Below are 26,040 nucleotides of genomic sequence, written 5' to 3'. Positions count from 1 at the left end.
AAAATGAGGGAGATGTGACTCCACAAATGATAAAGTTTAAGTGTGCTAGAAGTCATAGAGGACAAAATGAAAGTCAGTTACAGTGATGGAGTTAAATGGGTTTTCTTAGTATTTCCCTTTTAATTTTGCATACAGTACTCTTGCTTAGACATGTATATTAATTTGTTCTATTAGTATATGTGGATAGGGTCCTTTGAAATTAACAAAAATTAATTCTGGAGATTTCCTATTTCTTGTTTACCCTCGGAAAGTATACTCTAATTCAAAGGACTGGGGTGATATCTTGTATTTGCTAGTTCAGTTTAGAAAATGGACCTTTGAACTTTGATCCTGAACCCCTCTTCTTGCTGTCAGAGATTAATAAAGACAAGCATTTTATCTCTTCATTTTCCTCAGAAACAGATGACTTAATGACCATCTGGAGCTGTTTTAAATATGCCTGGCCTGTTTTGATTTTTATGTAGTATGTGAAGAGAAGTTTCTGGCCTCCAGCTGGATTTTGGTCTCTGCGATGAGAGAGAAACCCCACGTGGTGCTGTGTGGGACACACCACAGGGCCACAATAGTGCTCTGGGGTCCCTTCTGCAGTGTGCTGAGATTTCCTTGCAGCTGGAGTTGTAGTTGGTGGTTGGATGCCTGGCTGGCACATAGGGAAGAGCCTCCACTGTCACAGCTGGGAGTGAATCTGAACTCCATGAAGTCATAGCTACCTTTCTGCTTAATACCCCTTTAAGGTGATAAAAGGTAATTTTAGCACAGAAATGTTGCTGATTTTCTGACATGTTATGGTATCTAGAGGCTCTGCTTTAGGGGGAGAACTCCACAGTGGTCTAAATCCTGCCCTCGTTACAGTTTGTTAGTCTATCTTTCAGAAGCACAGGTAAGCAGGGGTGGTACAACTTTATAAATATAAATTGTGGTGTCCAGTTCTGTTCAAACTGAAGTCGATGGCAAAAATGCACTTCACTCCAAACAGGAATTTGATGATATATGAAGTGTGTAAGGACCAGTGTGATTAGCCACTCTACTGTATTTCTTTAACCTATGGAGGATTTCTCTTCAACAGGAGTTCCAGAGGTGAAGTAGAAAATCCATACTATATTAACTCTGCATGTAGCAGTATAGTGAACTGGTTTAATCTCTTTTCCTAGTTTTTAGGAGTGTTTATTAAAAAATAATAAAGTATGTTGAAGTACTGAGCTTCTGTGGTGATGAAGACTTGAATGCCAGTGCAAAATTAATTAATTGATATGCAAAACAGTTGGGGAAGGCTCATTTTGCTTTAATGTTTTTTACATGCTGACAGCATTATAAATAGGGTAGATTGGAGAAGAGTTTTGTGAATAAGCCATCCTTAGAAATGTACATGGACATACTTAGCTTATATAGATATACTTAATTTTGGAAGTATGTCTTTGTTCCTGTGTTTCCATTTGTTCTTTTTCATTGGGTATGTGCAGCCACTCATCCAGAACTCCATGGTTAATGGGGATTTTATGGCTTCTGCCCACACCAGTGTGAGTGTCCTGAGTGTCAAGTAGAATCACAACAAGAGGCAGTACAATTACACCACTCCAAATAGTTTTCTGGAGCAAATCGTGCTTTATAATGTCCTCCTAGACAAAAAATAAACAAGAGGCTGTCATGACATATGGAACACTTGGTAAATGGCATGCAGAAGCTTTGTTCAGAAAGAAGGAAGGCAGCAGCTTTCCAGGTAAACTGTGAAAGTCACAACCTTTTCTTTCATTCTTTATAAATAATCTTTGTTTTATTGCAAATCCTCATTACCTTTTCATTAGACTGATTACTTGTGGAGTGGCATTTTTTTGTTTCGGTGACACCACTTGATTTTTGAAACTGGGATTTATATATTTTTTTAAATTGTTATTTTATTTTTTAAATTTTTTAATAGAATCTCTTTGAGCTCTTTAGCTGCCTTTGGAGAGAGGGGACAATCCATTTAAGCAAGGACAAAGTCTGGAGGGAGGGGTGTGTAGTGGGGCTACTGTAAAATGGTGGGAAGGAAGCAAGTGCCACAGTAAAAGCTGAACCCAGGGAGAAAGAAGAGGCAGCTCCATACATGTGGATTTTGTGCATGGCCAGTGACCAGCTGAGGGGTAATGAGAGCAGGAGGAACATGTGTGAAGCCTTTCCATGAGGTGTCGTCACTTCATGACAGCTTGTGAGGCTAGTGCCACTTAGCCCCAGTCAGTGCTTCTGTTTACAGTTCATTGGTGGTTGACCAGCCCATGAAGACAGAAAGGAGGGGAAACTGCTTGGAAACCTTTACCCCATCTCACCCCCACACATTCCCTAATCCCCTTTGCAAATTCTGAAGACAAACCGTAATCCAGTGATTCCTTTATTAAAAACTAATATTCTGTGTGCTTTTATGCAAATGAAATGCTCAGCTGCAGCCTTTGCATAACATTGCATCTTGATGCTGCTGCATGAGGTTAATAATGGGAGCTGGCGGGCTTATTCCCATTTTGTCAGCTGAAGACCTTCCAAAAAACAGTCAACAGAAAAGCGTGGTCGAGTTTTAAAAGTCTGTTTTTAATAAAGTAGCCACTGCTAGTAAATTATTAAAATGCTCTTGTTTCTCTGATTTTTAATTTGATGAGGACCAAATGGTAATTGGACAATTTCATATGCTGCATGCTGTGCTGGCTGACAGACCCACAGCTCCAGGCACTATCTAGCCAGGCACTTGAACATAGAGCCATTCTTGCCCTGCACTCTGGAGCTTTACAGAAGAATATCAAATGAAACACTGTGTAGTACTTTGCTTAAAGAAAAAGACATAAAGTCAGCTCAAACAAATTGAAAGATAAAATGAGTGGAGAGATTTGGGATCTCCACGGTCATCTGTTAAAACTCAGTATTGCAGCTTTGTCAAATCAAATGGTCAAATTTTGAAAAGGTAAATTCGGTCCATTTTGTAAGATTTCAGGAGCCCACCAAATCAGGAGAGCTGTCAAGTCCTTCCATGTGATTAAAGTTTAAACCCTCTAATATTTGTCTTCCACTTTGTCTTATCAACCCTATCCAGATCAGATTACCAAGAACTCTCTGGTTAAAATATACCTTGATTAGCTCTCAGGCAAAATGATTGGTAGCTTAGCAGAAAAAAAAAAAAAAAAACCCAAACCATGCTGAACTCACAGTCATTTGAAAAAACCTTCTTTATATGTGCAAATATATTGTTGCTGGATATTTTTATATGAGTTTATATGAGTTTCTCAACTGGCAGGCAATGAATTGTTATTTCAGCACAATAACAGGTAGTTTTTGTTCAGCAGTGTCTGAGTGTGTCTCAACCTTTCAGCAAAGCTCTGCTGGAATTATCTGCTCAGAGTGAATACCAAGCATTTTTCATGGCACCCTTCTGCCTTTATGTTGACACCTTTGCTGCGTGCAGCAGCTGCGCCTCTTTTGCACCCCTGAGACACCTGACTGCAGCCCCAACCTCAGCAGCAGGACAGACATCTGCGCATCTCAGGCAAGCTGTGGGGTCTGTGGTGGGTGCACTTAGGCTGCCATTATTAAATTACCTATGTCCACAAAATTCTGTCAGGTACAAACAGAAAAAAAGAGATAAAAAAATGAAAAGACTGCTGCTTGTTAGAGACCCACCAAACAGAAATTTTGTTTTCAGTTCAGCTTTTGGATCTCAGAACCATGCCGAATGTTCTGAATAATGCATTACCTTTTGCCCTGTAGGTAGAAGATCTAAAATCCAAACTTGCTACTCAAGAGGCAGAACTGCAATTGAAAAATCAAGATACTGAAGCTTTGATTGCTAAGATAGGGTTTCAGACTGGGAAACTGAGACAAGAAAAGGCCATAGCGGATGCAGAGGAGCTAAAGGTCAGTCTAAGTCTCCTATTTACTGATGTTGAGCTATATTTAATACAAAATAAACCTTTTTAGGTGAACAGTTTTGAACAACTTCCTCTCCAGGGAGCATAAAGTCTAAAGAATTATTATACTTACATGTGTAACAGCATTTCACACCATGATTACCACTTGACCTTTCTTTACATTATGCCTTTTCCTAACCTTTTAGCTGTTCTAATGCGATGAAAGAACAATAAATACTGAACTCATTCAAGCGTTTAATGGATGTGGATCTCGAGATGTATTTGTAATACAGTAAAGGTCAAAGAGTCATATCTTAACACTTCAGATTTCTAAAGGCTTTGAGGCTCTAGGTAAATTGAACAACTCAATTGATACAATTCATTCCACCATTTTACAAGGGATAAACCTTGAATCTTAAGATTATAATAGCATTCCTGACAATATATGTCTTCAGTGTTGACTCTCCTTCTTTTTGCTCTCAGTTCAGCTTGTTAGCATTAGTTATCAACATCTTTGTTGGAAATGCAGAGGATCACATGCTTTACTGTTCCCCACAGAATGAATAGAAATGCATAATTTCATCAGGAGTCTAAAATTTCCTTCTACAGTTGCAAGCATGGCTTTTGAAATAAAGTACCAGCAGTATGGAGTACCACCAGTAAAGGAAGTTCCTCTGCCTTTAGAGTCTGGAAGGCTCATTCAAGTCTGGCATTTTGCTACAAAATCTTATGTATGCTGTGTCATTGACCAGTAGTGCAGAAAGGAGTTCTTAATTGACTTGTAATACTTGTTACTGCCTGATTTTGAGATATGGAAACTTGAGGTTTCCAAGGATTTTGTAGTTTCCAGATATTGACCATCAGGGAAGACTGTCCTGTCTAAACATTCAAAATGTCCTCTCATTTTCTCCTATTTTGTTTCTTAAATACTTACCACAGACGATATTTTATACCTTTTCAAAAACCTTGTGTCTAATCCTAATTTTACGGAGAGAAAAGTAATTTTTGATACTGAGATAAATAAAGACATGATGAGGACCTTTATATTTCTTTGGATTATGCTAACTTCAGACTTCAGCCTTTTGCTGACCCATATCTCACATAGATCTTAAAAATGGCTGTGAAGTTTCAAGTCCAAATCATACAATTAATTAAACTTGTACAAATGGGATCCAACAACTCAACATCCTACCAAACACTTTTCATATGATGCTTTTCCTTTATTGGTTTCATATGCTTCTGATAAATTTGGATGTTCAAAATACACCCTTAACACAATTTTAACTACTTCATTAAGCAGCTAGGTGAAACACATAGAGTGATTATTGTAAGATAATCACATCTTTGGGCCACTTTGTTTCAGGGATGAAGTTCAGCGCCTGACACTAACGATTACTGTACTCCACTGTTCATTGCTTTATTGCACTTCTGAAATGTTTTCATTGGAAATGAAAGTGTCATTTTGTGCTACATTAATCTAAAACTGTTTCATAAGGCTAACGATAGTTTCTAAACACTAATCTTCTCTCATTTTTTGTTACCAAAAAAAGCCCAGCAAATGAGAATACATCTTCAGCTAAGTAATTTTGAAGACTCTTCCTAATTGATTAAAATATGTCACCCTTTAAAAAATTATTTTTGCTTTCCTGGTCTATAGATTTTAAATTGGAGTTTACAAGAGCTTTTTGAGGTTTACAACCTTAAACAAATAAATACCTTGGAGGTATTGACTTGTAGTGAAGTATTACTTAAGAAAGAATAGGTGAAGAATGGAAATCACTTTAGATCTGACTTATTAGGAAAAGTGAGTTCAGTCTGCATTCCACATAACTGTGGCAGGGCTGCGCACCTGTATAGTAATAAACAAGGGTTTTACCATGAGCATGACAATGGAAAGGTTTTTAAATAGTGAGTAAAACACTGCTGTCGTTTTGCTGGCCATTATTGTGCTCTGAATGTTGTCAGCCAGAGCAGCTTACACGTGAAGTGCATATGCCATTGCCTTTTAAAACAGGACCTACCCCTTTAAAGACAGAAAATGTACAAATCATGGTGTAGATATATGTGTGACAGTGACACTAGCTGAGGATTAGGAACAAATCATAAAATCTGCATCACAGGAGATGAGGGACATATTTAACTTGATTAGCAACTTGTCATTTATAATGTAATCCATATTGATTTTTAATATTTGTTATTTACACAGACAGTAGCTGTGTATGTCCTATCTAATAAATGTGTACATGGAAAACGTCCCAAACAATTGTAGAAACAGGTTTTATAAGGGTATTAAATTCTTACAGAGGCTTGTTACTGCCAATGTTTGATCCAAATATTAACATCTTGATTACTGTAATATCTTCTTTCTCTGTAATTAAACTAGGTTTAAACAAGACCTGACAGGAAATGAGTCTGTGAGATGAGTATAAGGTACAAGGATAAGGATGAACCAAGTATAACTGACTTCAGCCTCAGGCAATGTATCTTTAAAAGAGTGCATGGTAATCTTCCAAATACACAATTGCTGATGATACAGAATGCCCCCAGGTTTACTCTCCCACATAAATTTGCACCAATGAAATCATAATCCGCTTTTAAACAGATAATTAAATTGTTGCAAAAAGTTGTGGAGGCACTCAGATTTCATGTAAGACTGATGCTAACTGATGTAAAGTCACTGATCTAAGCCACTATTAAGCCAAAATAAGTGTCTTGACAAAGCTGCTTGGACTGATGATTATTCAATTTCCAAACATGAAATTAAGTAGTGTTTCCATATAGGATATTTCCATTTTTCCCATTTCCTCCCTTGTTGTGGCCTATGGTTTCAGATGTGAGGAATAAAAAGAAGGCAAATTTGGCAAAAGATGGAGGCTGGTATGACAAATTTTACATGTTTTCCTATACCTCAAGACTGGAGTGAATATTTTGCTATTTAGGGAAAGCTCCAGTGCAGCACTGAACCAGTCATTGCCTTCTTGGTATTTCTTCTAATTATCTATAAGAAAACCATTTGAAGGGGAAGAAGAGGCAATGAGGGAAAAAAAGTTCATGGGTCTCAAAATCTTAGCAAAAAGTCTTCACTCTCTTGTTTAGCTCCAGCTTTTGCATTCGAACCTAGATCAGGAAAGGCTTGCAGCTTACTACTGCAATGGCACAGGCTGCTGAGTTCCCCTCTGTGTTCAGTAACTCCCCAGGAGTAATAGACTGCCCTAATATGCCCCAGCTTTTTTGTATAGATACCTTACCTGATCTCCTGCCCTGCATTACGGGGTAACACCCCATCCCTCAGGCTTGGCAGTCACACCACTCACTTTGGTATCATCTGCAAATTTGCTGAGGGTGAACTTGATCCTACCGTCTGTGTCACTGATTAAGATATGAAACTCTTCTGTGTCTCCTCCCAGCCTCTCATGCACCCCAGTCCCCACGCCAGCATGGCAGTACAAAAAGCAGAAAAGGCCTTGGCTCTGTGTAAGCTCTGCTCAGCAGTAACAAAAACATCTCTATACCATCAAGCCTGTGTTCAGCACAAATCCAAAACACAGCTCCAAACCAGTCACTCTGAAGAAAATTAACTCTACCCCAGCCAAAACCAACATCCTGCCACATTAAGGGAAAGGGCCTAAGGACACAAAACACTTTATAGGAAATATAAAATGGACATCAGATACTATCTGAGATGAAAGAAGTAAAAAATAGTTCAAAAAGATAGTCAGAGAAAAAGAAAATAGATCACATCTTCAATTTCTTGCAGCTTGGATTTAGAGAGAGAAGATATGACCCTGCATTGCTATTTCTGTGTACCTTTGGTGACAAACTCAAGCCAGCTTGAGCAGCATTGGGAATTATTGAATGCCAAACCAGGAGAAAATGAAAGGGAGAACATTTCATTATATTTATCTGATTTCCCCCTAATTTCTCAAGCAAGACATAAATCACAGATTGTATTTGTGACAGTGAATGCTTTCGTGCTTTGGGGGAAATATTTTTGCCTTGTACTGAACAACATTTCTAAATCAATTAGCCTAGTGTAGGATTCTAGTTTTATCTTTGAGATCAAAGTAGGATTTAGCTTCTGCTTTAAAAAAAAATGAACATTATATGCACTGGAACTTCTCACAGGTTGATGACTCTTTGCAAGATTTAATCAACTATGATAAGGAGCATATTTCTCAGCAATGTCCGAAGGTTGCCAAGGAACATTACTTGAAGGATCCAGATTTCAACTCAAATTATGTTCATACAAAATCCTTTTCAGCACCTGGTCTCTGTGCCTGGGCCATCAATATAGCAAAATTCAGTGAGGCATGTATATATCAGCTCTTGAACTAGCCCTGGTGGGGGAATTTTGGTTAATGAATTTTTTATTATTTTAGTTATTTATTTCAGCTTAGTGTTCTGGGGAGCATGTAACAACCACCAGAGATCAAGTGGGAAGTGTTCAGTTCTTGGCAGTACGTATGTGTGTATTTCCTTTTAGTAGGAAGTGGTAAAAAGATGTAGCTTTCAACTGTCATTTATGATGCAACAGTTGGGAAATATTCTCCAGATGTACATGTTTCACTTGAAACATCCATCCTGGGTCTGGCTGGCGTATGAGACAGGGCTTATCCCTTGTAATTCCCAGGAGCACCTGGCAGCAGGATTTCTCCATTCATCCTAGCATTTCAGCATGCTCATTTAATTACTGAACAGTAAAAATCTTATCAATTGTAGATGAAATTTACTCAAGTGTAATGCCTGTCTGATTTCCACCTGTATTCTAAAATCATTGAAGTGATACTTAAAAATTAATTCTAGTTGGAGAGTAGACCCACTAAGGTTGCATTCAGTTCTGCTTAAAATGTCCTTCTATAGATTATCATAAAATCTGCTGTAGTCAGTAATGAAAGAAATCTTTGCCTGACTCACTGTTATGTAGAAAAATGGGTCTAAAGCAAAGATATGTAATGAAAGACTGCTGGGATTATCTTAAAGTCTTTCATCGGGAGTAGTTTGTAATTTTTGTTATAAAGTGAGGCCAATTTCTTCTCTAATGTACCAATGTGGTATGTCTTTTTCAAGGTGTATTGTGAGAGAGAACCAAAATATTGTGCACTGGCTCAGGCTAACACTGAATTAGCAGCAGCTACAGCAAAACTAGAAGTCATCAGGATAAAGCTTCTTGTAAGTAAGGCTTGATTTAAACTTCATTCTCTAACACCTTGAGCCCCCTTAATTTCATTAACTTTTATTTATTTATTTATTTTAATGTGTTTCATTTTTATTGATTTTATTACTGCCTAGTTCAAATATTAAAGGCATGCTCTCATTAGGGATTATCACTATTTTCCCCACAAATGTACTGAAGACCAATCTGCAGTTTGGGTGGCAGCACATGAAGCTGTTTACCCAAATGACTGAATTTCCTCAAAGCCATCTAGGCATATCACAACCAATAGACTAATAATTGGAATGGTGGTTGATAGAAGTAACGGGCTGTGAGTTTCACAAGGAATATATGCCAATCTTTTATACCAGTAATGACCTACTGCAGTATAGCAATAACATCCAGAAAGGGCCATAGAAGCTCACGCTCATTTGTGTTCACTTTTGTCATTAAACATACGATAAAAACAGCTTCAGATCTCCTCTGATTCTTTGAAAGACCCAATAACACGTGTACACGTATGTGCTCACATGCACATAGAAGAGGAAACTTTGATTAGTCTTTTGCTGACAAATGTCTTTTGAGTTAATGATGTAATTGAAGACCACACTTGTCCTCAAGTATCTATTGAATTTTTGAGAGGGATTATTTGTTGTGTAAGTATGCATTTAATGGAACAACTGCAGCACAAAGCACTCTTGATACAAAGACAACTCATGGTATCTTGGGAGATGGTGGGTGGAAGGAGTTTCTGCTACAAGCTAATCAACCTTACTAAGCAAAGAAATCTTCCAATGCTTTGAAAGCTGTGACATTAATTAGGTTTAAAAGACTTTGACTTTGCCTCAGACCTTTTTGTTGGTAATATTTAGATCTGTAACCTCACAATTTAAGATATCAAGCAATAAACAAAGGCTGAACAAATCTCTAATGTGGTGTTTATTCTCATTGCTTTCTCTTAAGTTAGCATTTTAAAAGAATGACAAGCATTCACTTTTATGGAAACTCTTGCAAGACTGTGAGTTGTGGTATTTTAGAATTTAATTCTTTATTTCAAGAATTTCCTGGTTTTCTTCCTGCTATTTTAATATTTTTCTTGTTCTGAAGGAGATACAGTTTTAATGGCTAAATAAAGACAGATTGTAGCATCTGACTTTGTCTTCTGGTCCCTCTGACTCCCACCCCAAAAATCTCATCAGCTGTTACAGCAGGTATGTTTCTTCCATGTGAAACTGCCTTAGCCTTATGACCTTGGAGTTGCCTATTTGGATCAAAATCTACCCAAATGAAGCTTTTTTCTGCACTAAAATACAGCTTTATGGAAGGACCATGTTTTTTATTTCACACATCTATATTGATATATGTCTATTAAATACAAACACTTTTGGACAAAAATAGCCTTCTGGTGTTGTTTTGGAGAGATTTTATATTTTTTGCTTTTTTTTTAATACACAGCAGTCACCCCTGAAACTCATGGAACCTTTTATTTTTTTAATGTGTTCCTCTGAAAAAAACACTAGTACATCTCTGTTCCTTGCCTGACAGTATCTCAAATAACCTTTTCCTGGTTTAGATTACCTCTCATTCAATCAGCCTCCAAATCCAAATATTTTTTTTGCATTTGTTTACTTCCAATTTTTTAACATTTGTTTACTTTACCTTTTTTTACATTTGCTTACTTCCCCTTTCCTTGCCTCATGCATTTTCCTGAGGGTTATTAGAAGCAGTATTTCTCTCAACTGTGCTTAGTTCCTAATAGGAAGAATTCTGCACTGCAGGTGAAATTGCAATTCCTTTGCATTTGTTTGTTTCCTGTGTTAGGTCAACACTTGTCATACTGTCATTTACTATGAATATTTTTACCAACCACTTTTTAAAATACCTACTACATATTCAACCAGGATTCCCTTTAAATGGTGGGAGGATCCCATTAAAACTATTATTTTTATAAATGATTCATACCCTTGCGGATCCACTTGATGAACTTTTCCAAGGAATTGGAGCTTTAGTTTTTAATTCTCTAGCAGGTATTACTCATAATAATAATAAGCTCCAGAGCTCATGGGGTTGTTGAATGGATAACTCTACAGTTGACCAAATTCATTGTTGATAAATGCAAAATAACGTATTTGAACTTTTTATGAGTACTTCTTGATTCCTGTTCATTGATTCATAGCTTAGGAAAGAAGACATGGGGGCTGATCATGAAGAATTCAAAGATAACTTTGAAGTTATTCCTCTTTTGAGTTGAGAGTAGGAGTGGATTACCTGCAAAGATCCTTCTAAACTATATCATTTTATGATTCCAAAAATAAAATTGAAATTTAGTTCATGCAGTAATATTTTATAAGATTAACTTCAGCAGAATAATGAATAGGAAATACCTGTCTAGGCAATGTGTCTACTATATATGCTAAGACCTATTTCTAACATTTAAGTAAGTATTATATGGTAATAACTCCTGCACACATCATTCAGGAAAACTTGGTTTTGACTTGTTTCTCATAATTGACTTGTGTTTAGTCCAAAAATTTGAAGATGTCGAAAAAAGATTCAGTTTTATGAAAAACCTTAAAAAATGTACCCTTACATAATTAATGTCTTAATCTACCAATCTACCACTTCTGTACTGCAGATTATTTGCTTTTTTTTTTTAAGGCAAATTGTTCTTCTTGGGCATTTCTGTATTTCCTTCTTTTGGTCCACATGTTGCATTCATCTCTCAGGAAGAATGTCCAGTCACCCTTTTTAGATGCTCTACTATTCAGCCTGCAATCACTCCACAAGCTTCAGTTACAGTGCAATTCTTTGCACAGGCCAGTGCAAAATATTGTGCATTCTAATGTCTTGCAAATTCCAGATAGGAATGGGATTCTCATCTAATGTATCATCCTTTTTTCCATTTGTGAGGTGATTGAAGTTACTGAATTCCACAAACTTCTTAACTATATATATGCTATAGCCCAAAGTCTTCCATACACTTGCACTAGCAATAATTTCTCTATCAAACTGAAACCATATAATTTCTTGTTAAAGGAGAGAAGATGTTAAAATGTTATTTAAAGAAAATATTTGAAAGTGATTGAAGTAACCTAGTTTTAATTACATGTCTGATTTTATCTAATAGCTATGTGGCAGGCTGGAAGTTATCACAATGTCTATAAGTAGTGCATAATATTAAGACACATATAAATGACATTGATGACTTCCCGAGGACTGGCAACTAGAAGGAAAAAAATAAATTGCAAGTTAGCACGCACCAGAACTTCAAACAATCTATGAAGCTTAGAAGGAATTTTTTCCAGAGTTATAACAAGTTGGGATTGTGATGCCCACTTTATAAAATGTTAATTCAAAAAGTTTCACCTATAGGAAATTATATGGCTGAGAAATGCATTTTCTCTGATGGTTTCCTACCTATAAAATGTTACAGGATGATGAGAGACTGAGTTCATTAGAAAAGTTCAGCAGATGGAATGAAGTCTACAGACTGGTGAGTACAGTGAGTACATCACAGTAGCAGCACTAGTGGAAGTTTTAGTACTGCCAGTACTCACATTATTGATTGTGAAATCTAGATCATCTCATTAGAACTTCATTATAATCAGTGCAAGGACATCAGCACGAGAGATTGTGTAATTTCATGGCAAATGAGGCACAGTGGGTGACAAGAAAAATTATTTTGATTTACTGATGAAAGAAATATGAAGTTTCCTTTAAATGTGCTCACGTGATAAGCTTTTCTGTGGAGGAGCCTTGTAAGCCACTCCCAGGATGCTGAGAGATGAGCTTTCTGTATCACTCTAGTCTTAAACATACTCTGCTCAAGACAATTATTCCTTTCCATCTCTAATAATTTTTGAGGGAGATGTAAAATTATCTTTGCACTTTGCTCTCTGGGCTCATCCTTTTTCTCCATGTAAACATGTACAACATGGTCAACAGTGAATAAATTTCTCAACAGCGAATAAATTTCTCTGCATCCCTATTCAATGATCCTGAACTGCACTGTTAAATGTTACATTTAAAATCAGCTTGACTTCCTCAGCTGGAAACTTGAATTAATCCATATGCTAAAGCTGACATGGTGTGCAACGTGCTGTTCATGGGGATGACTGTTATGTACAGCAATAGCATTAACCAGAGTTAGCTGATGAAAAGACACAAATTCAGCATGAAACATTGATATTTTACTGTCATCCATCTTTAGAGTTCAAATAAAATGCTGTAGATATATCAGGCAGTTTTCTTTGTCTTTTCTAGAGTGTTTAACATCTAGCAAAGTTTCAACAGTTCCATTTTTCCAACCATGGTACTTCTTGATCTGCTTGATTTCATTCTTCATTCAGTATTTTGTAATATGGACCCTTGGCCTATGCAACCTGTTCCATCTGGTTCATGTCAGGCTTTTTAATGGTAAAATTCACTGAGTAAGGAAGTCTGTGAAATTAGTATTAAGGGAAGGCAAACTTGTATTTTTCTGGGAAAAGAAAAATGAACCATGCAGGCACTTCTTAGCAACAGGTACTTAGATTTTATTTACCTTAGCAGCTGATAAACCTGTGTAGCCCATCAGCCTGTAGAAAGCTCTTAGCGCTTAACTGAGTTGTCTGAGTAAACAACTCAGAGTTGTGTCCATAAAAACAAGAATACTTCTAATGTTAAAGGAAGGTCACTCTATATGTATGGACATTTTTCTGTGCCTGTCTCTCTGGGCTATCAGTCAACTGTATCCAGTCAGCAGGATTGCCTCCATTCTTCAGTTCATTTCTTGCCCTTTTCCCTTTCAGTCATTTATTTGCCTGTCTCTTTTCCATTTTCCTCTATCAATTTTCTGAAGAATAAACTTGAAGGCAGAGCATCAGTTGCTAGTGATCTCTGCTTCTGCACTCATGGATATCCTGTGCTCCCTGACTCATAATTCAGCTTCTTTCTGTTGGCAAAGAGAGAGGCAAGGAGAGTTGTACACATTTTTCATATGGAAGTTTTGGTGGCCAGCAGTTTTCAATGATGATAACCAGTGCAGCTGTTAGTAATCAATAACACACCTTCAGTCTAGGCAGCACAGTTACTGACGTCCTTTCACTTTTCATGGGCTCCAGAATACATCTTTAAAGGAGAAATGATGAGGGGATCGACTGCCCCCACAGTCAGTTCACAGACAACACCAAGTTGGGCAGGAGTGTTGATCTGCTGGAGGGTAGGGAGGCTCTGCAGAGGGAACTGGACAGGCTCTCCTCCCAGGCAAAAAGAACAAGAGAAAATGGCCTCAGGTTGTGTCAGAGAATGATTAGATTACATATTAGGAAAAATTTCTTCACCAAAAGGGTTGCCCAGTAGAGTCATCATCCCTGAAGGTATTTCAAAGATTTGTAGGTGTGGCATTTGGGGACATGGGTTTAGTGGTGGGCTTGGCAGTGCTGGGTTAACAGTTGGACTCAATGATCTTAAAGGTAATTGCTGACCAAAATTATTTTATGGTCCATAGGCAACATTGTAATAAATATAGTTACAGTAATCTTTTTTGATGGTAAATATATTAGTAATAGTATTAGTAATTAGTAATTATTAATAATTAGTAATAGAAATACACTGTGTAATTCAAACATTTTAAATGGTCTGAAGATGATTTAAAAACATTGTGTGGAGGATGATGACTATGAATCCCTTCTTGTATGTTAAAATTTTAATATTCCATCAAGTCCAATAATTGCTATATTGTAAATTGATTACAGTAAATGGAATGAAAAGGTAGTTAGGAAATATCAAAAAGGATTGTTTCTTCACAAGCAAAATTATTTTATAAGTATTTTGAGTAGAAATAAATCAAATGTACATCCTTCATGAGACTAGTAATCTAAATATTAAATATTTATATTTATAATATTTATAAACATATTTGTGAAAATTATTTTTACATTCATATATATTTCACATTAAGTATGCCTCTACTATGCTAGGAAAAAAAGATAAGTAAAGTTTAGCAGTGCTAAGGCTAAAAAGTTGGGTCAAGCTGATCCATTTTGCAGAAGTGGTGCAATTTTTATTATTTATCATTACAATCATTGCTATTAATATATGAGAGCACTTAAAATATACTCTGTGCCTGACATGATTATACAAGGGCACAGTCCAGCAGGCTTGCTATGGAGAGTAATGGCCCTTTGCTGTGATTTGTGGAACAGAGTCTCCTGGTACTAGCTTCCTTGAAAACAAGTGTATTTAAAATACATGGTTTATCCCATAGGGTGTTGAATTTAGGATGCTGGAGTATAAAATGCAATATGTATTTCTGCTGTTGCTAGGCTTTATTTATGTTGCATGCTATGAAAAGATGACAAAAGGGAACGGTGTGTTTTGTAGGGACAACTTTCCTATTCAGAAATCATAGGATAAGAACTGCTGTGATAAAGGAGACTATTATGTATCAAAAACAAAAAATCAAATCCCACAGATATTGAGGCATTGCTTACTGTTTGTCTCACTCTCTCATCCTTACTACCTGAGCCTTTGATGGATGAGTGTACTTGAACTATAGTCAGCTCTGTGTTCTCATGCAGGCAAACTTGAGGTGTCTAGAAATAAGTCTCTCCTAAAAAAGAGTAGAGATCTGGATGGTGCTCCTTCTTCTTATGCCTTGAATGCTAGAATGATGAAGTTTTACTTATAGCCCATCTTTGTTAGATGCCCTTATTGAGGGCAAGTCCTCATACTTATTAAGTCCTCATTAGTCTCTCAGTTTAAGATTAATCACCATAAAAAGTGTATTGGCTGCCTCATTATCCCTAAAGAAATCTAGTCAACCTTTATTAATCTATAAGATGCATATTTCCCCCTTTGCCAATAAATTTCTTATTTTAAATTTATAAATAATTTCTAAATTTCCTGGTTGCACACCACCAATTCAAGCATCAAACCTGACAGAAGAGAGCAAAATCTCTGATCCTGCAAAAATGGTAAAAAGAGTTTTTGTGGAGGTATGCACAACTTGCACCTGCTGCTGTTCATTCATTAAACCCCACACAGGAAAATTTTGCCTTCAAGTGGAACTCACTCTTGTTAGCTCTGTATGTAACTCTAGATAAACAAATTGTTTGAGGTAACTTATTTTGAGGCACATGCAGTATGAAACCCCTGAAAGCAAAGTCAGGGACGTTGCTGCCTTCTGAGCAGAATGCAGAGAAGTGTGGTTGAAGGTGCAGATCAGCGTGCAGAAAATCTGCCCATGAGCAGATTACTGAATGTTTTTGTGTCTCCAGGCTCATATGCAAAATTAAAATAATAATTCTGTCTTGCATTTTTTTAATTTAAATTGTTATTAGTTAATATACTTATGGTGGTCCAGGAGCTGCAGGAAAAAGACCGCAGAATTTAGCAAAACATTTCCTCTGAAGTTTGTGTCCCTCAAAGTTAATGGTACTGCCTAAAATTATTGTGATTAAAATATATTATTTGAAATAAAAATAATAATAATTTTTAAAAGCAAACAAAACCCCCAAACAACAAACCTTAGCTACACTATTTACCCATCCCTTTTCTGCATAAGCTCACATCTTCACTTGAGAAAGAAGTTGAAGGAACAGTCCTATGTCAAGATGATTAAAGAGAATAAACAAAATTACTGGGTCAACCAAGAGGATGGTTAAGTGACCCGAGGGAAGAAGATTTTGCCTGACTATTCATCTTAGTGAGAGTTTTTAAATAGCTGAAATTTTTTGTTGAACAGGAGGCTAAGCCTAAATTTTTGAAGATTGTGTGGGGAAAATAGGGGGTGCAGTGGGGGCAGAAAGGTGACAAGATGACCGTTTTTAGGAATCCTTTAAATTAAAAAAAAGACCCAACCAAACAACCCAAAAGCACAAATAAACTCTCAATAAAATTGTGCAAAGTAAAATGTGCTGCATCATAATTTTATTTCCTAAAAATCAAGTATTGCTGAGAAACTGATATTGGCATGATTGCTAGAGAGAAATCTCAATAACGAAGTCACCACATTTATACACAACTGTGAACACATTGTGACAGCCTAGGCAGCCTCTGGTTAATGAGCAGAAAGACTGAATAATCCTCTAGGTCAGGATGGAGCCGCCCTGCATCTGCCCCTGTTGCACTTTAGATTGCAAATAAGCGGAAGGCACCCATCAGATATTTGCTATTTGCTTTTGGTTTTTTACAGAAACTAATAATTTTTAAATAAGAATGAAATGTATTTATGTTAAAATTATATATATTTCAGTGTGATTATTAGCTTTATTTGCAGACAAACATTATTAAAGCTGCCACATGCTTATTTAACAGAACCATTGGAGTCAGCCACAGCATTGCTGAGCAATCTCTCCTTGGTCTATACAGAAATTGTTCTGTCTCAATTCATCATCTAGAATTTTAACAATTCCTTTTCTTGACAAATATGTGTATATGACAGGAAATAGAAGGTACAAGGAATATTTACACTATGACATGAGTTCCCAAGGTAATCTGAATAAATATTTTAAGTTGGCTTTCTTAAAATCCCTGTGACCTTGCTTTCTAAGATCAGAGTGGATAGTTTTGTTTCTGCAAATATCTCAGCAGAGGCTAGCAATCATTATTAAATCAGTTTGGAAATAAAATATTGTAAGAGCATACAACTAATCAAAAAACCCCAGCAATTAAAACAGAATATTTTTTTTCTGATTCTGAAGTTACTATGCTAGAAATGTAAAATATGTAAATAGTCTTTCCTTTGGTAGAAAACCAGTGAAGTTGATGTTACTATCTGCATATGAAAACTTTTGTTTCTCCCGAGACACCTGAGATGGTCCCTATTGTCCTGACCTTGCAGCCCTCCAAAGCCTTTGGAAGGTGCAAGTCAATGGCCTTAGCCCATAGTTAGGCTCCAGGTCTTGAAGATTTACACATAGTTAAAAGAAGTTTATCTCCAAAATTTGAGGCTTTATTAGTGATCTTATTGTGTAAGTTAACATGGAAAATATTGGAAAGGATTAATTGAGAATGTCAAGCCTTTTCCTCTGAGAATAAATTCTTTTTGACTAGAACAGGAGACAGTTAACTTCTGAAAAGCATCAAGACTGATGATTTTGTCTATATAGCATTGACCTGGAAGCTCAGCCATTCAGACTAATAAATCAGGCAATTTATATTTAATCATTAACTAACTCCCGAGCTGAACAGCTGTTCAAAATTAGAAATGGGTCACCCCGGCCAGGATGACATTACAGGCAATCTATAATGCATTAGAATAAAATTATAGTGATTTTTAACTGTCTGGAAATTTATTACACTGCATGTTCCAACTCTTAAACCCTTGTTAGCCAATGTCACTAGTGATTTATGGTGCTTGGCTGGTATGGTAAAATTACTGAAGATTTAAATAGACAATCATTCTATGTTTAGCAAATCTTCAAATTTCAAAGCTATTTTGTAGAATGAGATGGGTACTCTTTATTGTTTATGACTTACCCATCAGTGCCAACAAGAAGAGAGAATGGATAAATCAAAAAGCCTTCTTGTAAATTAATGGATTTATTGTCTTGTTTCCCTCAGTTAATGATTTAAAGAAAAATCCAATGACTTCTGTAGGCAAAAATGGATGTCTAAAATACTTCAAAGCAAAACTGCTATATTGCAGAAATTGCTGTTAGAACCTTTATCAGGAATGGTCCTTTACTTGTCACTCATTGGGCATCTCTTATGGATGAAACTGGGGTTTAGGAGGCCTTGACACACCAAATTCCTGTGTTTATACTGTGAAGCACATACATGCTAGCTCTTTTAAGCAGCATACTTTGATTAAAGATATTTCTATTTTCTTAGTGGACCTTCTATATTCCTCTTTTATAACAAAAGGCTTTGAGACTTCTGTTATCATTAAATTCTGTGTCTGCCTTCCCAAGATTGAATGTTTAACCATTTCAGTAAGTATTTCTGATTTTTCTGAAAAACATAAGTGGAAAATACATCACAAATATAAAATTTAACAATTATTTTATTACTTTGGTTTTGTGCACATAGAAAATTGTGTTTTAGATGAGAATGAGTTGTTATTTAAGATTGATTTTATAATCTGTACACCTTCAGAAACGAGCACGTGTAAAAGTTTTCTTTTAAGCCCTGAGCAGATGACACCAGCAAAAAACAAGCATTTAGTATCAAATTACATGATGTATAGAGGATACTTTCCATTCAGATATTTTCATTGATTTAGATTTCTTCATATAAAGGACCGAAAAATATTATTTGATTACTATTATTGCTCTGAAAAACAAATGTCCATACAGGCAGAGTGTAAATGGTTGTACTTATAAGTACTTCTGAGATGCTTTCCTTCTTTCATGCTGGCCCTTTCTCTGCTTCAGTCACTGGAGAATGATTTCCTGAGGTTTCCCTAAAGCAAGTGAACAAACTATGAGACAAATTTATTTTATCTGCAGTATTTCAAACAGGACAAACAAAGAAGAAAGGTTATGACAGTTAGTTCCTATTTTACATCAAGAATTTTATCCATTTGAAGATTAATGGGTGGTCTTTTTTTACCTTCCTCTCCATGTGGAAGTTATTTGAGCATGCATTCATGCATAGGTTTGTTCCTTTGCTGGGAACTGTACACACAGAACAATCAAAGCATAATGTGCCAAAACTGCTAGTTTGGGGTTTATGCCATGTCACAAATCCTGACTGAAAAAGAGAGGTATCTTAATGTCAATTTTCTTAATGTCAATATCTTAAATGTCAATTTTCTTTAAACAAGATGCTTTCATTTTCTGGAATTCTTTAATAACCAGCTTAAATTTCAAATAGGTGGTGGGTTGCCTTTATCACATAACTGGAATAAAATAACAGCTTTCCACATAGTTGCTTATAATAAATCATCAAGATCTGAGACCATCCCTGATTATTCACCCTAAATATCCCACGGTTAGCATGGTTAAAATGAACTCTGCAAAAGAACAAGGGAAACCCGGGATCTCTGCAGGAAAGAAAAAAGATATTAAGAAAATTATTCTAGAGTTAAACTTTGACAGAATCATTGCAGCTGGAGGGAACCTTCTGAGATTTTCTAATCCATCCTCATTGATCAAACAGGATTGGTTAGACCAGATTGTCCAGGACCATGGAAATTCCACAACTTCTCTGGGCAGCCTGTGTGTTTGGCCACCCTCATCTTTTCTCCTGTCAAAATTCCATCATTGCAGCCTTAGCTGAGTAAGATGTCTGTAGTTAGTGGGTAAAAGAAGAAAAATAAATAAGAGCAAAAACCCCTGCAGGTCTTTACAGAATCATAGAACAGTTTGGGTTTGAAAGGACCTTAAAGACCATCTAAGCTCTAAACCCCCTGCCATGGGCAGGGATACCTACTCTGCTGCCTTTCTCCTCCCCTTGGAAAAAAGAGTGCAAAAAAAAGTAGAAGTGACATCTTTATTGCGGTTGAAACAGCTTTTTCTTCCTCTTTTTTGTCTTCTTATGTTCTTGTTTCCTTACCTTTTCTGAATGTTGCTGGAAGTGCCTGCCCTGCCAGCAGGACACCAGATGCTGCCAATATTGAAATGTGTCCACCATGCTTTATCTGATCTAGACAAAAGTACCAATTACTGAAAAAAATCAGTAGAGAGAATATTTGACAAAGAGTTCTATCCCATTGTTTTCAGTCTCAAAGGTTTCAAGTCACCAGCAGAAATTCTGTATTGTTTCCAGCCTTTGCAGTCTTTGGAAGTGTATCTCTTGCTGATGGAGTACTTCTCCTGTTGTACTTTTTTGTGCTTCTGGTTAATAACACAGAGATTAAACAATCTGTCATTTCCAAGGTGCTCAGGAGATAACATTTTCTAATTTTGCTTTGCAATCCATAAACGTGTTGGAGTCAGTCCATTGAAAACTTCAAAGCCCAGAAGAAAATTTTCATGTGGTGACATCTTATTGACAGCAGTATTTCTGTCTTACTATGGACCCTTCATGAAACAATATCACCAGGAACCATAGGGACATTTCTGGATCCCTTCTCTAAAGGCACAAAAAGTAAAATTTGAAGTACAGATCTGTATATACAAGTGCCTCATTGAAGGTATTTGTTTCCCCGGATATGTACATATGTACATATATATATGTATGTATACATATGTACATATGTATAAGTCCTCCAATGAGGATTTACATATATATATATATATGCACATATATATATATATACACACTGTGTGCACACAGGCATACTTTCCTCAGATTACACGTATCTTTTGAGGGAAATGAAAGAGAGAGGTTCTCTGCCAGAAGAATATCCCTTCCCTTTTCAATTCTCAATGCTGAAGTCTGTTCTTTGTGGCACCTTTGTAACAGCAAATGCTGTAAAAATTATAGAGCTGTACAGAGAGACCTATTCCGCTTAGCTTCTCTGCTCATGGAAGAGCATGTAGTTATGATAATCCCCATTTTTCTGCACATGAAGGAAATCATGATAGTACTCAGTAAATGCATAGTAGTTCAAATCCTTGCAGTTGTCTCTGCAAAGTTTTGTCTCTTCTTACTTTTGAAGCTTTGTACCATTCTTTTCTTCCTTAGTGCAAATGCTCCTCACCCCTTTCTACTTGTTTCCTATTTCTTATGTGCATTATATCATGATTAATGTCATTTATTCTTAGAAATATGTGAAATGGGCAGCACTTACCTCATTTTCAATCACAGATCTATGACACAGCAGGTGAGCTGAGTTATGAGGACCCTCTGGAAATAGAGTTAAATCCAAATCCGAGTTTCCAAGGTCAGCACTCGGAACTGTGGGAACATCTCTTTGTAGATATTTGCTTTGTGCTAGAGTTTAACAGTTGCTAATTTGTCTAGAGCTTTGCTTTACCTGGAGCCTCTCCCTGTCCTTCTCCTCCAAAAATTTGCTTGCAGATAAAATCCTTTCTCAGAAACCTTCTTCTTTGCAGCCTAGGTAGAAAAAATTACCTCATATATTTTTAATAATAGGACTCTGGAAATAAATGTCATTCTTAACTCTTTTAAGACTCTTCTGAAATGGATTGAACATTTTTATGAATAAAAATAAACCATACTGTGATGTTTTACTTTTGAAGATACTTTCACTAAACAGCAGTGAGACAAAATACCTTGTTTCACTTTTGATTCCACTCTTCCTGCAAGTGAAGAAGAGTGGGAAATAAGAGACAAATACACTTGAAAAGTTATGTTAAAATACATGTTTATTAATAGTTCTCTAAAGAAGGAACAGCAAGTAGTTCTATGTCATTAAGTATCAGCTTTGTGCAGATATGGTGACAATAGGTGTACCTATATATTCAGATATTTTTTGTGTGAAAATTAATATTAGGAACCCTGATAATACCCCAGTGCTATTGTTTTTCACAAGGAAGCATTTCAGGTTGTAGAAATTATTATATTGGTTGTCTTACAGTCCAGAGATAAAACAAATCGTGTATTCAGTCTTTTGATATATTTAGATGAATGTGTTACTCATGGGAGATAGATATATTGCATGCTTGCAGAAGGGAGTGTATGCCTGCTGGGACCTCTTGTATTTTCAGCACATTCATCAAAAGTTAGGTTTATTTTGGGCTCAGCGATTGGAAGCAAGCGTTAGACAATTTAAGGTGGTATGTGTTCTGTAATACTATGGTAAATATGACACTGTGCCACAGAAGCTGCACTAGAGGTATGATGCCACTCTTATTACTAATAATTGTGCAAATTTGGCTCAACTATGTAATTTTTTTCATTGTAAATAACTGTGAGATATACATGGGGGTTGTTTTTTGTTTCAGTGTGCACTTTTAAAAGAAGCTTCAGTCTAAAAGCCAGCAATGAGGACTAGACATGTCCAGGGAGAAGGAAAATTTTGATGGAAGACTTTTTAAGATACTTCTGAATGGGGAGAGAAGATAGTTCAGGTTTAATACTGATGATGCAGTGCTTTCCTTTATTTATGGCTTTTGAATTCAATCCAAAAATCACTAATACAGAAACCTGGAATAACACCATGAAGGAATTGATGGGGGTTTGCCCTTTGCTTCCATAAGGCAAAAAAATAATTCCAGGCATCTGGTATAGCTCTTCTATTATGCTTCCACCAGCCTCTCTTGTTTGTTCCAAACAACTTATTTATTCACTCTCTCTTATTCTGTTGTGCTGCATTAGGCATTTCTCTTCCCACCCATGCCTGTTTGGTAAGCAGGGATTTCAGACGTTCCATTTCTATTTTATTTCATCTCCTTCCAAGTGCCTGTGAGGGGTTGGCACCCAGCAGGCGTGGCTGTGCGATGGCTGCTCTGTGACAGCCCCTCCTTAGTGAAGGGGCACTCACACGAGAGCTTTGCTGCAGCTGCTGCCCCACTGGGAGATCCGTGGCTGCCTCTGCCTCCGGAGATGGCCTCATTCTCTGGCTTTAGAGGGTAGCTGAACTATATTAATATAAGATACCATGGGAATCCTGCTTTAATAATTTTGTTTTGTGGATAAATACTGATTTATGTTTCAGAAATAGGTGCTCAGAGCACACAGAAGCATTGAATTTGCAATATCAGAATACACTGACTTTTATAATATGTGATGCATTTTTAACTTTATTGAACTATAAATATTTTTATGAAGTAAATGTCTTAAGAGAAAACACTTTTTAAAAATCTGTTATAAAAATGATAAACTGCTTCTTGTCACTTTCCTTTCATCCGAAACTCCACAGGGATCCTCCTTACTTTTCTGTCTTACTTTAATTTATATCCCCCCAGTTATCTTGTGCATTGCACTGAGTCATGTCTTGCTACTTGGTAGCCTTCCTGGATGATTATATTCCACTCTGATTCTAAGGTTCCTTTTCCTGTGACAGAAGGCCTGGACCCAATTGCCACATTGAGGGGTGATGCTGTGGCATGGAGTAAGGAGGGTGATAGGATGTCAGCAGAAAATGCCACTGTTCTAACAAACTGTGAGTGCTGACCTCTGATGATAGAACCCCTGCAACAGGGAATTAAATGGGTAAAGAATAAATGTGGAGCTGACCTTATAGTCATTTGTCTAAGACAGAAAGGATATGTGCATACTGAAGAATTGGCTTTTGTGTTTACTGCCCTAATTTTCATAAGGGGTTTTTGTTGAAATGCACTTACCTAAAGAATTGAAATATTACAGCAATTCTGCTCATTTATTCATAGCATCCTTTTCCTTTTTAAAGGGTGCTTGAAAGGTGCCCTTCTTATGCTGTTTTCAGGTGATGAGGAGGAAACGAAGTGGAGGTTGATGTGTACTTCTTGCGAAGGTCAAACCACTTTTTCAACAGGTAAGGTGTAAAGCCTGATGGTAAGACCTTACTTATACTCTACAGTTTGGTCAGCGGACCACAGCATGTGCACCTCACATGCATGTGCAGAATTCAAGGCAAAAGCCAGAATTGGGTCATTTCCTGGTAAACAAACATATTTTTAATTCTTATAGTTATGACTGAACTATATGTTAGCTGATAGCACTGGCATGTAACTGATCTCTTAATGTATTTTCTTATCTTTACTTAGATTTAGGGAGAGAATGCTCCATTTCAAAGGGTGTTCAGATTTTTTCTACTAAATTCCAGATATAGCACATAATTACACAACACACTAAATGGTCATAGTAATGCCTGATTTTTATAAGAGGTGTTAATCATCTAGCATGTCTGTACATTTGAATCAGCTCTTTTCCCTCATCTGTCCTGGATTGTTTTTCATTCTTTTTCCAACCCTCACAAATAATCATGATTTTTCATTCATATTCACCCTGCTCTGTGAAGTTATATTGTCTGATTACTTCTCTTTCCATTATTATTTACTCCTTCTTCCATGCCCATTGAAACAGATTTCTCCTAAGTCATTCAGATTCTAATTGTTCTTGAAGTCCTTCAAGGAAGTGTTTATAATTTAAATGAGGATATACCAAAAGCTGTAACACAAGAATATATATAGATAGATAGATAAGGATACAGATATAAATATAAATAGATATAGATATATGCTCCCCCAACATTTCTATGTCAATTCCAGTGTCTTCCATGTGGGGCTGTAGCCTCATATTTGCTTATAAGAAAAGCCACAGCAATATATATATATATATATTTTTTTTTTTTTTTTTTTTTAATATGAGGAACAGCAAGAGCATAGGTGGAAAGATGTTGAACTCAAAACTATCAACTGGGCAATTCTTTGGGAACAGTTTTCCATGGTTTTCCATTGTGCTTTTAGAAAAACTTCGTTATTTATATCATTTAAAGGAAATCTTTACATAACCAGTATTTAGGTGAATTATGGAAATTATGTTTTTCAGGTAAAGTTTTCTGAAGACCATTGAAAGAGCTTTAGCTTTTGATGGGACTGTAATCATTGAAAGCATGTGTGACTCTATTGATCCCATGCTTGTAAGACATACAGTTAAAAAGGGAAGGTGCATATGCTTGAGTAATCAGAATTTTTCCATGACAACTGGATCTATATTGCTTTGATTGCCACATTTTGCTTGGTGCTTCAACTCCTCATGTAACAAATGATTTCTTTTTAAAATGTAATGGCTAAAATCTGTAGATGAGTGGATATTAAAATGTTAGTATCTGCATCTGATTAGATAGCAAAATTAAGTTCTCCATTTCCAAATTGGACTTAAAATACTATATAGATGTGTGTTTCTCAAACTTGAGTGGTGAGCAGCATATATTATAATTTGGCTCAAAAGAAAGGAAAGTATTTCCTTTCCAGGGAAAGCAAGGGGGAAAGTGTGGGAAATGACAGGCTAGATTTGGATTTAACAATAAAGGGTTTTCCAGCTGCAATATCAGCTTAAGAAAACTGTGCCTTCCCTATGCCATAATTGTTTTTTCAACCACCTCATGAAATAATGAAGCAGTTTAAAAAGGGGAAAAAAAATATAGCAAAACCAAACAAAAACCCTGGAAAAAAGACAAATGAGGAAAAACTGATGTGGTAGGACACAGGGCAGAAATAAGTAAGCCAGAGGTGGGGACTGTTTGTGTTGTTATTGCTGCCAGCC

At 36.4% G+C, this 26,040-nt stretch overlaps 2 long non-coding RNA genes across 4 annotated transcripts; both read left to right on the top strand.

Annotated features, from left to right (window-relative positions):
* Positions 1–287: 287 nt before the first annotated feature.
* On the top strand, positions 288–8,169 carry LOC137484963 (uncharacterized). Its single transcript, XR_011005120.1, has 3 exons — positions 288–744; positions 3,727–3,873; positions 7,992–8,169. It is a non-coding gene; the product is annotated as an uncharacterized lncRNA (long non-coding RNA).
* Positions 8,170–18,891: 10,722 nt separating this feature from the next.
* Positions 18,892–25,415, top strand: LOC137484955 (uncharacterized). 3 transcript variants are annotated; one of them, XR_011005119.1, is made up of 4 exons: positions 18,892–18,935; positions 20,883–23,956; positions 24,215–24,307; positions 25,324–25,415. It is a non-coding gene; the product is annotated as an uncharacterized lncRNA (long non-coding RNA). The 3 variants fall into 3 exon arrangements; XR_011005115.1 differs by having other exon boundaries at positions 18,899–18,935; positions 20,879–23,956; XR_011005113.1 differs by lacking the exon at positions 18,892–18,935 and having other exon boundaries at positions 19,100–23,956.
* The last annotated feature ends 625 nt before the right edge of the window (positions 25,416–26,040 follow it).

This window comes from Anomalospiza imberbis, chromosome 1 (genome assembly GCF_031753505.1).
Source record: "Anomalospiza imberbis isolate Cuckoo-Finch-1a 21T00152 chromosome 1, ASM3175350v1, whole genome shotgun sequence".
Classification (NCBI taxonomy): domain Eukaryota; kingdom Metazoa; phylum Chordata; class Aves; order Passeriformes; family Viduidae; genus Anomalospiza; species Anomalospiza imberbis.
Note: the sequence above shows the minus strand (reverse complement) of the source record. Positions and strands in the feature narration are given on the sequence as shown.